At 37.3% G+C, this 14,292-nt stretch overlaps 1 long non-coding RNA gene across 1 annotated transcript in view; it reads right to left on the reverse strand.

Annotated features, from left to right (window-relative positions):
* Positions 1 to 14,292, reverse strand: part of LOC137468640 (uncharacterized) — a 590,084-nt gene that overhangs the window by 108,828 nt on the left and 466,964 nt on the right. The gene's annotated exons all lie outside the window — the stretch shown is intronic.

The raw sequence follows: 14,292 nt of genomic DNA on the forward strand, positions 1-14,292 counted from the left end.
TTAACAGGTTTGTTTTGTTTCCTACCTTTGTCTACACAGGCCTTAGTTTAGTTAAGAGAAGTTAGAGGGAGCAAAGGAATTGTGATGGAAATAAATAAAGCAAAATAAATTGGAAACAGGAAGGAGTGGTTGATTTTAACCCAGGAGATACTTCTAAGTGCTTAGAGCTGAAGGAAGGACTGGTCTCTACTGGGAGACAACCCAAGGAAAAAGTTTTTAGAGTACCAAACCAATTCTTATCAACAAGAGATTTCATGATTGGTGTTGGTTTTGTTAATGTCTCTCATTTATGTGCCCTTCATGAAGGCCAGCACGGCTCAAATGTCCCTTGCTTTGACATACAAATCACATAATCAGCAATGACTTCAGAGACTGAATCAGGGGCTAAGTGTTTCTGCACAGGAGAGGCTCTGGGGCTGCATTTTATTACTTAGAGGAGGTTCTCCTGACTTCAGTGCTAACTGCTAGAGAGAGAAGGATGGCAAGCACAAACTGAGCATAGTTCAGAGCACTGCTACTGACAGTAAAACTGTTCTCTGGCACAGAAAATTAAAGAGAGTACTGAGAGCCTCTGCACACAGGGTGATGAGGACAAGAACTCGTATTTATCAGTGGTCACTGTCATTAGCTCTCCTGAACCCGACTTGGGCTTGGAAAATATGTCTGTGTGTTCATCTGCTTAATGAGACCGTAGTATCTCTTTACACTCTCATTCTGGGTATAGTGAGCTTCCATCTATCAAAAAACCCAGGTTTATTTATCTTCTCTGTCCCCACAATGTCCTCTTTGCTACACATAAACATTATCCAAAGCTAGTAGGCTGCACTCCCTTGGTTGAGGGCTTTTGGATAGACATGAAGAACTGAACTAGGAAATCAGGGATGCTGTGGGACTGTTCACTCAATTCCTGCTCACATTTTGGCTATCCCAGCTCATGCTGAGCCCTGATGTGTGCTGGGAGCAGCAGCATTAGGTCAAAGCAAGGCTTGGCTGGCAGGGCAGGAAGGGCTAAAGGGCATTTATGCAGCCATGGTCACCTGCAAATCCCTGTCTACTGTCATGTTTGTTTATTTTAATTCTTAATGAGCTCATGAAATAAAGTTTAAGTCAGAGTATAGGTTGTCCTACCAATTTCAGAGATCTAAATGGCCCTTGACATGCTGTCAGATTTAAGTTCCTTAAGTAGTGTTCCTTACAGTAACTGCAAAAAGAACAAAAATAAAGGAACCTGAACTGAAAAAAAAATTCAATGCAGTTGCTCTGAGGTGTACTTTTTCTACAAGCAGCAAATCTTGAGCTTTGCTGAACAAAGCTCTGAGTGGTTTTCTTATCACAGTGTTTAGAGAGAGCAAATATTCATTGTTACACAAGTTTTACCTAATTAACCTGACACGCATTCCATGTACTAAACCAGCCTTCCAAAAAATTAAAAGGTTTCCAATGTAGTCTTGGCATTTGTGTCCAAATAAGATCAGTTCCCTTCGTGACATTTCCTTAAAATATAAGAAAGGTGTTTTTTTACCAGTACTCAAGCTCCAGTGACTTAACTCCTTCTCTCATTAATAAAAATGCTGTAGTTAGCAGGTGTATTTGTACACCTGAGAGCCCAGAGTTCTCCATAACTGTTTAAAAACCTAACCCTCGGGGGGAAATATAAAAGCAACAAGTTTTATGAACATGTGATTCTTATTTACTCACTGGAGTTAATCAGTAACTTTTTCACTACACTACTTACAGTAGATATTTTTTTTTTGGTCTGAGCATTGTAAAAAATGCCTCAGATTTTAAGTGCCATAATTGTTGTTTCTGATGTGTGGAATCAGGTGTTGGAGAGTACAGTGAGTTTGAGCTCTGTATGGTTTTCGCAGACTTTAGATATTCAAAAAATACACCTCTTGTTAAGAAGAAAAGACATATTTGATTCATTCACAACAAATTCCTCCTAGATTTTGCCCACTTTGCAAATGAAAACATCAAAAACATGAAAAAAAAAAGCAAATAAGAAAGGTTTTGCTGAATTGAACTTACAATTTCTGCTAGGATGTACAACATCAAAACCAGATGCAAATCAGCAAAGAGATTCCTTTCAGGCTCATCATCATTTCCTTGAAACTTCTCAGATCTGCCCAACTGTTGCAAATCTGCTTTCAAGAGACCCACTCCATGAAATTATTTTTCTTTTAACATTTCTCATGGCCTACTAAACCCCATGACCTCCCACATCATCAACTCACCTTCTCTCTGTGGTACAACTTTGCCAATTCTTCAACAATCCTTCCACTAACCTGGAAGTTGACAGCTTGAGAGAATCCACACCGTATTCTCTTTCAAGCAGCTGATCCTTGTTAAATCATAATTGATCTCTTCACTTCAGTAAGACAACGCCTCATATTCTTAGCTAAAATAAAGCACCTGAAAACAACAGAGTGCCATGTTTCAAAAATCTCATCCTAAACTTTTAAAGTGTTTGGGAGAAAAAAAATTCTTGAAGGGTGTTTATTTCCAACATCCATGTTCTTCTCAGTATTAATTACTCCAACAGTAAAATAAATGAGGCACTGTCAGTAGGGCACATGCTATTACACCCAGCAAAAAGAATGCAAAATCTGTACTTGTACCTAATCCAAATGTATGCTTCAAGGCAGAAAAGACACCAAATTTTGCAGAGACAGAGTTGCACCACTCTGCCTCTTTTAGTGTCTACTTCTCCTAGAAATTAATACGTGTTATAGATTTCAGACCAAGGAATTGTCTCACATAAATTACTTTTTAGAAGGAAAATTAAAATATTGAACTTACTTAAACTATTGGATCAAATTTTTTCCCCATATATATTTAAAAGCAGGAAGGAAAAGATTTTCTATAAAGTTAATGACATACATGTTTTTATTGACTTAATTTTACATTTTTCAGTTGCAAAAATAAAAAATAACCTTGAGAGTTTATTCTAACAAGTTTTGCTTCTGCAACATCAGGCTTTGCCATCAACCCATACTCCAACTTTCCAAGTTTTGCAAATTTGTATTTGCTCAGCTAATGCTTGGTTACAGAAAGTACAGACACTTATTTGCATTTTAGAGCTAATAAAAAATTGTGACATTCCAATTTTAATCAATTTAACTTAGTCCCCATGGCAATCCTGGAGGAAATATGAGGGAAAACAGGGTGTTTGTTCCTATTAAAAATAGCTGAATGATGGATTGATGGATTGATGGACTGATTGACTGATAGATATATAGATGATGTGTCACTCATAAAAGAAGATCAGAAGCCTCCACCATAATGAGATTACCACCAAAGGCAATAGTTTCAAATGTGAGATAAACTGCTGTGAGAAAAGCAGGTGCTTTTTCAATATATCTTCAGTTTTTCCCTCAGTGTTTTACACTGTCCTGCTTGGATCGATGTCCCCCACCTGCAGAAGTCTCTCACTGACAGATTTTATTACTTAAATTCAACAATGGGGAAACAATTTATCTATTTTTGCAGACAGATTTGCAGCATGGCATTAAATAGAAATACTGAAAAGGCAAGTGCCAGGAATTATATTGGTTTTGCATAATGAATTTCTGCCTTTATTTTTCTGGAGAGTTTGGAAAAGGAATATAAGCATTCTCAAGTCCAAGGAAAGAGCTGGAATAAACCTACCTACTCAGAACTAATTGGTATTCAAATGAATAATTACTGGCTTTGTCAAATAGATCTATTCTGATTATTTTCCCATATTAGGTCTGTCACTCTTTCTAAATTCAAACACTGTGTTTACATCAACCTGTCTTTAGCAATTTGCCAGAGCTACACATTTGCACACGTGGCAATTAGAGTGGCCTGGGCATCAAAAGCAGCTCCTAATAGAACTGTGGATCAGTACATTCATTCATTAGGTTATTATCACTGATAAAAAGATGACAAATGGACACATTAATTAAGGGATTTCTTTTCTAGATAATGATTGTTATGTTCAAAACTGTATGAGGAGATATTCCCATTGAGATCTTTTTCAATAATATGTAGAAATCATAGTTAAGTCACTTATAAATCTGTCAGATTTTCTAATATTCATGTGAATTATTTAGACAATATACATTCATCTGTGTACACAGCACACATATTTTCCCCCATTATGTGTGATATTACCTTTTCTATGTGGTATCTAAATTCACTGCCTAAATTATATGTAGAAGCAGGGACTTTCAAGTTCATGTCTTCCACAAATATTTCTGGAATCTCTAGTATACTACAGATTAACATATGGCAGATGTGTGACCAAGCAAACAAAAAGACTCAGCTTGGTTCTAGACAGTGACAGCCCAGAGCTCTCAGCTCAGCCCTGGCCCTGCCTCAATTTCCCCCTCCCAGCCCTCAAAGGGGGAGCAACAAGAGGCACAGGTTACTCCTGTGGTTAAAGCATCATTCATGCAGCCCACAGCCCACTCTGCCTGGCTGGCAATGAGCTGCAGACATGTGACAAGAGCCTGGCTACAAAACAATTTGGTTTTCAAAAGCGTGCTACAAATCCAGATCTAATTAATAGGTGTGAAAAGGTTCCCTACACTCATTTGCCCGGAGATACTACAACAAGATGTACCCTATTTTCCCTCCTGATTGTGTTCCTCAGGAGTGATGTTTTGTCATAAACTCACCTTCTGGAAAATCTCTCTCAGGGATATTCAAGCACTCCCTGTTTTTTGTGGCCTATTTCTCACCACACTATGGGCACATGCAAGGAAGATGATTGCACATAACTCTTAGAGCTCTCTAGAAGACATTTTTGAAGATATAAGCAAGTCCCTAAGCATGAACACTAAAAGCCTCTTAGTCTTTAGGCCCTACAGCAGAATTCATATTCTTGACTAAGACGCAGCCTGAAATTCAGCTCCTCTGATTTTATGTGTGAGGAGCTGAATGTCAGATGTTATGTGTCAGATTCAAATGTGATCTGGTTGCTGTTAATCCCTTTTATAATTTATTTACAGTGTCTTCCAGAATGACATGCACATGACATTTCTGTGACTGGTCAAGGATTTTTGCTGACTCCTTGAACCAGTGAACCCCACAAGTGCTCACAGTAGACCAGCCCAGGCCAACGTGCAGGATTCCCAGTGCCAAACACGTCTCCTGCTTCCCTGGAATTCACCAAGGATAAATACTAAAGCAGAAGTGCTGTAAGAGAATATCAAATGCAGGCTTTAGGTGTGAACTGGATGCCAAACTGCTCAGCCCTATGAATGTAAAAGTGATTTCAAGTGGGCCCATGAGACGAAGATCCTTGCAAACAAGACCAGTGATTTTCTTTTTCCCTCTCCCTATTCTGCACTCAGCTTGGGCCCAGCAGAACAGTGGAGCTGCACATTTGGAACAGTTTTTCTTGTAACTCAGACAGATTGCAGCTGAACAACCTTTTTTCCTTTTCCCTGAAATTGGCAATGCTTGCGAAGTTACCTCTCTGAGCTTAGAAACCCAAAGTAACACTCACTTCAGTGAGTGCAATTTCAATAAAATCACACTTCCTACGCAAAATCCTACCTTCAATCACAGAAGGTGAGGTCTATCAAAGCCCTAGACAAGTGAAACCTATTCCCATTTGCACAGTTTTGACATATCTTGTAGTGTATTTTATGATATTAGCTTGATTTAAAATAACCAGCCACTCCTACATAAGAAAAATGGCTGGTATTATATAGAAAATCCATAGAATTTCCATGTTGATATATCAATAATTACTGAGCAGAAAGTAAAAGAGACAGAATTGTATGACAGGTTCATTTGTAGACAAAGCATGGTGTTTTGTATTAATAAAAAATGTTCTCACAGTATTAATGACAAACTTATTGATTCATTCAAACTTCTTTAGTTTTTTTCTAATCCATATTGAGCTGAATTTAAAACTGACTGAGCTGTCTATAAATATTTTGCATAGGAATAGCGATGTGCTGATCTGTGAAATATGTGGGCTTTTCTGCATAAAATGTTGCTTTTTATTTTGCTTGAGTGCAGAATGTATGGGTGTACACATCTTTTAAATTGCTTTGTTTTTATTAATGCTTAGATCTGTAATAGCTTAATTTTTTTAAGTGCTGGCCATTTCACAGATGATATAATTCTTCAAGTTACCATCAATAACGATTAAACAACAACAACAAATAAAAACCCCAAACAAACAAAGGGAAAAAAAAAACAACAATTGCAGCAAAGAAAACAGTATATTTAAGATCACCTAACAGAGAAGCATTTCTTAAGCTTAATGCTGAGATCAGCTGTGCCAGCTGCATTACTGATGACAATCCAGTGGAGACAGAAAAATGAGATTATTTTGGAAAAGGATGTATCCAAAATAGGTGAACAAAAATTTTTTGCTTTGATCATTTTTGCTGTGGGGCTTTTTGGGGTGGCGTTTCTTGTTTTTGTTTTGTTTTTAATGAAAACAAAAATCCAGACCATCCAGACCAATGTAATATGTGTGAGGTCACAAAAAAATCAACTACATGATTTATAATAACAAAAGGCACCATTTAAAAGTTGCAAACATACAGAAAAATGCCCTCCTAAAAATTAAACCACTCAAGTTCATGCGAAATCTGATGTCAGCATACAAGCCATGTGTTCCTCAGCACCAAACCAATCTGTTTTTCTGGCTGTGTGCAAGAAAAGGGCACCTACAAGCCTTGCTTGTGAAACAGTACATTCCATAAATAGGCCAGTGGCTTCACTTCATGATTTTCCTCCCCACTCCTCCACCACCAGTCATCGAGAAAAAAATTGGACTATTGTAGGCACAAGGCCACTGAAGAGTTTCAGTTCAGGAATTTATTTCTGCAAACAGAGTGGAAGTGTGCATCTCTATTTTCCTTCAATTTGTGCTGTGCTGTTGGCACTAAATCAGTCTTCAGTTACATCCTTGGTCACTGAAGTCTGCACACTTGTGCAGAGAAAAAACTGAGTATTATTTGTCATTTTCTCATTCAGGGATATATTGTTACTTGTTTACCTGTAAATACACATTTTTAGGTGTTGCTTTGTCTCCCAACTACACTTCTTTTCTTGCAGGCCACTTCAAGATGTAAAATACACCACCAATGTTTTTAAGTACACAAAGAACAGCACTGAACACTTCAGAGTTCTTCACTGCCCTTCTACACATTGCTACCCTAAGGGAATAAAAACGAATATTCACAAAAAGCTTACAAATGTTCAGCTTATTCCAGGACTGGTGCTAACAGCTACATCATCTACGCACCCAGGGGAAACACTTTAAAAGAGAGAAATAAAGAAGAGTTCACATTTCTCAGATTTTCACAATCCCTGGGTATAGTCAAGTGCCTGACTCGGTTCTGGTCTAAATGATATCCAATATGGGCACTTCATGGGGCAAAGTGGTGGGAGTGGTGACCACTGGAAGATTTCTTACCAAAGACCACTTCTCCTCTGAAATACAAAGTTTGAAAATACTACTAAATAAACCAAATAAATCTCAACTTCTGAATGAATATCTGTATCCACAGTACACCACGACAGCAATTGGGACACAAGTTTGGAAGCTTCTGGAAGTTCATCAGTGAAAAAACACCTCTGGAAAGCAAAGGCAGATTTGTCTGTGAGAAGCAGGGCCTATTTTTCCCCTACTGCTGCTCACCCAACAACTCCTACCTTGCAGTGGGATCAGCAAATTCAGCATGAACACTTTCCACAGTCACACTGGCAGCTGCTCAGCTTGAGTCAGCAGGCAGCACATTGAGCCTGCAACTTCCCCAGGTCAGGAAGATAATACACTAGTAATGCAAATTAGTTACTATCAAGCCCTCTGTTCACATAATAAGCTACTGATCAAAATTTTCTAGTCAAAAAAGAGTCAGCTGAGTAAAGTAGGAAATTTCCTTAGCATCTGTTGTGATGGAGATGGAGTAATGGTTCACAGGCAGGAGATGGAGTTCTCAATCAGCTTGGTGCAGTTATGAGAATAATCACTGTGGACAGGAGTGTTTCAGGGAAAATAGAGCTCTGGATTAACAAATTGGCTGTGAATCATTAAGGGATAAGGCATGAAATGATATTAAGCCACAGCCACAAAGGACTTCCAGTTATTTATGAAAAAAATCAACCAAGACAAACTGCTGTAGCATTCATTAAATTAATGAGGGGAAGCACCATGAACTGCAGTTTGAGGATAATACCTTGAGGTCAGAATGCAATTTGATGCAACTCTGGTTTGATCTCTCTGCTGAGAACTAGGAAACTGTTTAAAAATTAAATTTTACAAAGATCTGAAGCTGTAGATGTGGCTGCCCTTCCTTCAGAGAATAAAAAGGAGAAATAAACATGAAAAGTGCCTCTATGTGGTAAGAATGTTGGAACCTGAAGGACTGCATTTGGGTTTGATATTAATATACTTGAGGAATAAAAGCTGGAAAAAGGATGAAGTGGAAGAACTGGCCTGGGTTTGCATCAGTCCCTCAGCACAAGCACAGCAGTACCCTCAGACTTGAGCAACATCCTGGCTAAATTCTGGCATGGGCAGGAGGACTTCCAAAGTCAACATGACAACATGCTACTCACAATTCTCTGTTACTGCTAAGTTTAAAGAACAAATTATCAGGTCAGAGTCCTAAATATATATTGTGGTTGTGTACACTCTGGCATGAGTTATTCAAAAGCTGGGGAGGAGGGGTTTAGTGCCATACACCCTGAATGGGCAATGATAAGCCTGGAAGCTCTGCTTCACATTCTGTATTTTATCCAAGAGATAGATGAGCAAGTAGGAAACCCTCACTTGCCTACAACTGCTTATTCAGGAAGTAATTTTCTAATACCAGAAACTTGTCATGAGTGACACAACCAGATGTAACAACAAGGACAGAGGTTGATCTAGGCAAAATTAGACAAAAAAATTTGGAGCAATTTTACACAGTGCTAAGACTATAAGCATTGGAATGAAAATGGCAAGAGGGAGACATGATTGGAAAATAAAAGGTGCATTTTCCAGGGATTACTTTCATTCTGAAAAACAAACAGAAATAAAATTGAAAAAAGCATGTTTAAGTTCCAAGCGAAATTATGTTGTTGTTATCAAAACCAGGAGCTTCTATTTTTGAAGGTTATGCCATCCAGGAGATCAGACCAGGCAATCTCAGTAACCCAGTTTGGATTTTAAAATCTTTACACACACAGGACAGGAAAATTATCACAACACCTGGGCAAGCCTAGAGCAGGAGTTTGCTGAGACATTATGCATGCCAGCTCTGAAATCAGCCAGGCCTGCTGTCAAACAATCAGCTGCAGCGCTGGGATCCCAGACCAGAGGGCTTTTCATTCAGCCCCATGCTGCAATCACTTCTGATTTTCTAGAAGTAACAAAGCTGTTATTATTTCAAACAAGAGAGAAAGAGACAAGATAATCGAGTTTTTAAACTCCTGCAGAAGCAAAGCAATCCTCCTGGATTCAGGCAGAACAATTTTATTGGAACACCAAGACATTGCATCTCTCAAACTTCTGTTGAGCCATGGAAGTGAAGTCACTTTGACAAATGTTTGAAATAGATGTATGTGCTTGATCTGTTTTGGGTATAACGCATACTAAATATTGTAAATAATATTTATTATCTATACAAGAACTGCATAAGTAATATTTCTACAAAGGAAATGCCATCACAAACAATTAAAGGTTTCTGAGGCTGTAAGCAACTATAAACTGCTGGAAATACAAAATAAATAAGACTAAAGAAAGAATGAGATTTTCACAATGGTTCAGAACGTTCATTAGTCAAGTCTGGTGTCCTGACTCTGTCCTCTACCATACAACTCACAAAATGAAAGCCCTTCAACACACCTGCTAAGCTGCAGAAAAAAAAATATTCCCCTCAGCTGCTCAAAATAAGAAACCAGCCTTGACAAAAGAGATTTGATTACTTCTGTTTCAGCCTGAAAAATAATAAAACGTCATCAGAAGATTATCCACACACACTGTCAATTCAGAAATTATATTTGGACCAATTTTCACTACTGATGTACATTTTATTATCTCCATGTGTTATGGTAGTTTTAGATCAGAATTGAGTTTGTCCTGTAAACCTTTAATTTTCTCCTTCATGAGCTCACAATAATAATCTGGCCATGTTTTAAATTATTCAGTTATAATTTGCAAGAAAATCGCGTTTTCTGTGCATTCACTGGTATCAGTAAAAGATTAAAATAAAGTGTGTTGTGCTGCAGCTGAAATGTGCTGCAGTGTGCTTGAACAGAGTTTCTTGAAAGAGCAAAAAATAGTGTTAAAATTAATATAACTGCTTGTTATTGATTGACAGGATCAGCACTGCAGAAAAAAACATACAGAATTGGATCATGCACCAAAAGAAGTGAAGGGAAGGAACCAACACTTTCCAAACGAGGGCAAACTGACAGCAAAAGGAAATAGGCATATGCATGCCAGAAATGATGATTTTTTTTAAAAAAACACTGAGAAGTAAAGCAAAACAAAACCCACAGCAGAATTCTTGACCATTTTTTCTTTAAATGCCCAAGGTACTGCTACAGCTTGGATTATGATCTCAACTATTCCTGCCAGAGCAGGTGTCCTTCACATTCTGGACTCACAGTCCTCAATCATTCATCGAAGGGGAGAGCTGCAGAAAATGCAGGGAGACCATTGGAAGTCTGGGCATTGGATACATTTTTTATTTCTTTGCATTTTCAGTAGTCAAAAAAGAAAACCCTTCATCCATCACTTTGATAAAAGTCCACAGGGCATCCATTTATTCTCTTCCCAACATGATCCGATGAGTCTGGATCCTTATTTATGTTCTTTCAATGCTCAGATGTTACATTTTCATGGCCATTATCTGAGCATTACTATTTATTATTGGTCCACAGTGAAGATCCTGTTGTAATGAACTGTGATGCACTGACATTTTTCATGTTGCTGGTTATACTAGATTTATTGCAATTACTCTTGAAAGGGATGGAGTAATTTACTGAAATCTCATGGTGGGAAAAGGAACTCTTGCAGGAGGTTCTCACGGAATTTTCTATGAAGCTGTGATAAGATCTTCCATTCCAAGAGCCTGAAGGATTGCCAGCCTGCCTAAGACTCATGCTTCACAGAATATAAAGTTTTAATTAAAAATGAGCAATAAATTCATTATAGATTTGTCTCATATCAATAGCAAGAGCACACAGTTCTATTTGTTTTTGTTTGGGGTTTTTTTGGGGTTTTTTTTGTTTTGTTTTGGTTTTTTGGTTTTTTTTTTTTTTTTTTTTAATAGCATTTAAAGATGTGTTACAATGAAATTCCAAGCAAGATAACAAGGAAAAGGCTTAAAAAAAAAAAAAAACCTTTCTTATGAAATCAGACTGTCTGTGGAGATGCTTGGTTTCGAGAGATTCAGCTGCTTATTGGATGTCTTTGGGAATTTCCCATTTCAGCCCTTAACAATCTACACCCACGAACTGAGCCCTGCCCCTTCCTGAGGTCAGTAAGTTCTGTGTGAAATGAATATACTGACACAGATTTTCAATAAACTGGCCCTTTCTCCAGGCTGAGCTTTTGGATAAATATTGCAAGACTTCATGTAATTAAAAAATGTGCTTGAAAATTAAAAAATGTTTTCAATCAAAATGATCAGACAGACATCTTGCAGTGGTGTAGGTAGTTTTCTTTCATTCATTACTGTTCATTGATTTTGTTGGTGTTGCACTTGGGATGAATTTGGCTGCTCCTTCCTAAAAAAAAAAACATTTGAAATCTTATTGATAGTAACCAAGAGAGCATCTCATTATATTATCCCCTAGATTCTTAACAATCGGAGGGAATAACCACCAGGGAAGAAGGAAAAGGCTAATCCATAAATTTCTCATTAGCTGAAAGAGAGAGAAACATTTGCTTGAATAATGGAATATGTTTAGCATCACAGCCTGCAGTTAATCACGTTTACTTGCCCTTACTTTTCCAATATTCACAGAATGAGAATGCATGGATTTTAGCACAAAATCATCAGCTATCAATATGTAAACTGATTATTCAGAAGCACTTTTTTAAAGCAATGAGAGAATACCTGTGTTCAGAGTAATAATAAAAACAATTAAATTTGCATATTGCACCATTATTCTACTTAAACATCAATAATAAGCAAAACTTAGAAATCAAGCTAAAGTGAATAATTTACAGCAAATAAATTACCCAATTAATTTTCTCTCATTTTCTGCTTAGGAAGGTTTGGATTTTTTTAAATCCACTCATTGATATGGATTTTTTTTTTTTATGTAGACAATTAGGTTCACCAAAATCCAAATTCTGTCCTTCATTTCTACAGTTTTATAAAGTATTCAGAATAAAAAATAAAAAAACTTTGACAAGACAAATCCAACTGATCACCGGAAATAATTTGTGACATGAGAACAGTTTGGGAACAAGAGAGCCAAGGATGATTATAAAATTGAAAAATTTTAGGAAAACATTTGTTAAAAATCTGCTCTTGCCCTTTTTATCATGTATGGGGAGAACAGGTTGTTCTCTTGCTCTTCAGGGAGGAGCTTATTTCAATATTGAATTTCTTTTTCCAGGATTGAAGCTGACGCAAACTTTCCTTGCAGCCACCGCTTTCTAGGTTTTCTGGGTTAGCCAACTTGTTTCCCTTGCCACATTAGTGGCGATGATTTACATTAATTTAATAATATGGCACAGAAAATTGGTACAAAGTCTTTTTCTCTACCTGTATTTGTGCTTATCACCACTTATACCTCAACAAAATCTCCTTTTCGAAGTCCACATCTCCTATATGCCAAGATCACCTTAACTCCTAATCCCATCTGCTCCCCAAACTTTCTCATGCTGTCTCATCCACATGAAGGCATAAGCAAATTTTAGTCAGCAAATTTTCTCCTAGAAGTAACAAAAAAAATTGGATACTCATAGGCCCAAGAGAAACCTTCAGCTGTATTTAATATATTCTTTCATTTTCACATGTACATGGATGAGAAGTTACTTGCACTCGATTCTCTTTTTTTCTTCAGTTGTATTTTATATCATACTAAACTGATATCCTGTCCTAAAGTATCCTTCACAAGAAAAGGAGCTCCAACATCAGCTAAGGTTCATGAAATCTCTGTGAATACAGTTGATTTTCTTGTATTTTTTTTTTTGGCAGTTCCCCAGCTAAAATATCAAAGTGAAGCTTAAATTTTGAGCATACAGAGACATAATTATTGAAATACGAGTTGCAAACTCAGAATTTCTTTGGTGTTTTCATTTGGCAAATAGCCTCATATTTTCTTCTAAACACTTTGATTACTACTGGACAAGAGAACCACTTTTCTAAGGCGTAACTCCTACTGCAAGGAAGTTGGCAAAAACATTCCTTATGAGAGCTCTAAGCAAACTGAATATGGCAGTCCATGGCAATTAACCCCTTCACCAAGCAGTGCCTCTGATGCCAAGGTAATTCCAGTTGCTTCACCCTTCCCTGTAAATTTTATATGGCTTCATTAAAATACTGGGTTTAAATGCCTTCAAATTCCAACTCCATGGCTGGCAGCAGGGGCATCACAAGTAGCAGGTAATACAGATGTACTGATAATGAGTATACCCAAAGTACTCAACCACAGACAGGTGGTGACATATCTCTTTGACAGATTTGCACAATTTCTGAGCCAAAACACCAAGCAGCTGCTCACAACAGCACAGGGCTAAGACCCAACAGAGCTGGCAACACGATCCATCTTCTCAGAAATGACACAAGGGAGTTGCTTGCCAAAACTAGGCTATACAATGAAAATACACACCAAAAAAAACAAGCAATAATAGTTGTCTGGGTCTTCAAAAGCAGATTTCAGATGCCATCATTTTTGTGTATTTGTTTAATTTAAATGTAATAAACTGACAATGTATTGACAAGTGGGCCCTTAAAATACATTATTTGGACAGTTTAATGCATTTTAAAAATTTTTTGGTAGCAAAATGGTGTTATTGGCATGATCTAAGTAGCTGCACATCTTACATGAATCCTGCTGTACCAGTCTTTCATGGAAATGTGATTAAACATCACAGCTTCTTGTTTCACAGAAAAACCAAGACCTTCAGGTCCTTTGAATGCATGTGTGACACACAGAGAATATCTGTACATCTAGAAGATGGATGTTTTCAGTTAATTTAGCAAGTATTATTGAAATTATTAGTCTTAATAGGATTATTGAGAGTAATAACTGGGTGGGTATGCTAGAAACCATGCACTTAGTTTGACCTCCTTATTCATTCCTATTTGACCTATCCTACAGATAATTGGTGAAAACAATTCATTTTCTTTG

The sequence above is a fragment of the Anomalospiza imberbis genome, chromosome 2, assembly GCF_031753505.1.
Source record: "Anomalospiza imberbis isolate Cuckoo-Finch-1a 21T00152 chromosome 2, ASM3175350v1, whole genome shotgun sequence".
Taxonomy (NCBI): Eukaryota; Metazoa; Chordata; class Aves; order Passeriformes; family Viduidae; genus Anomalospiza; species Anomalospiza imberbis.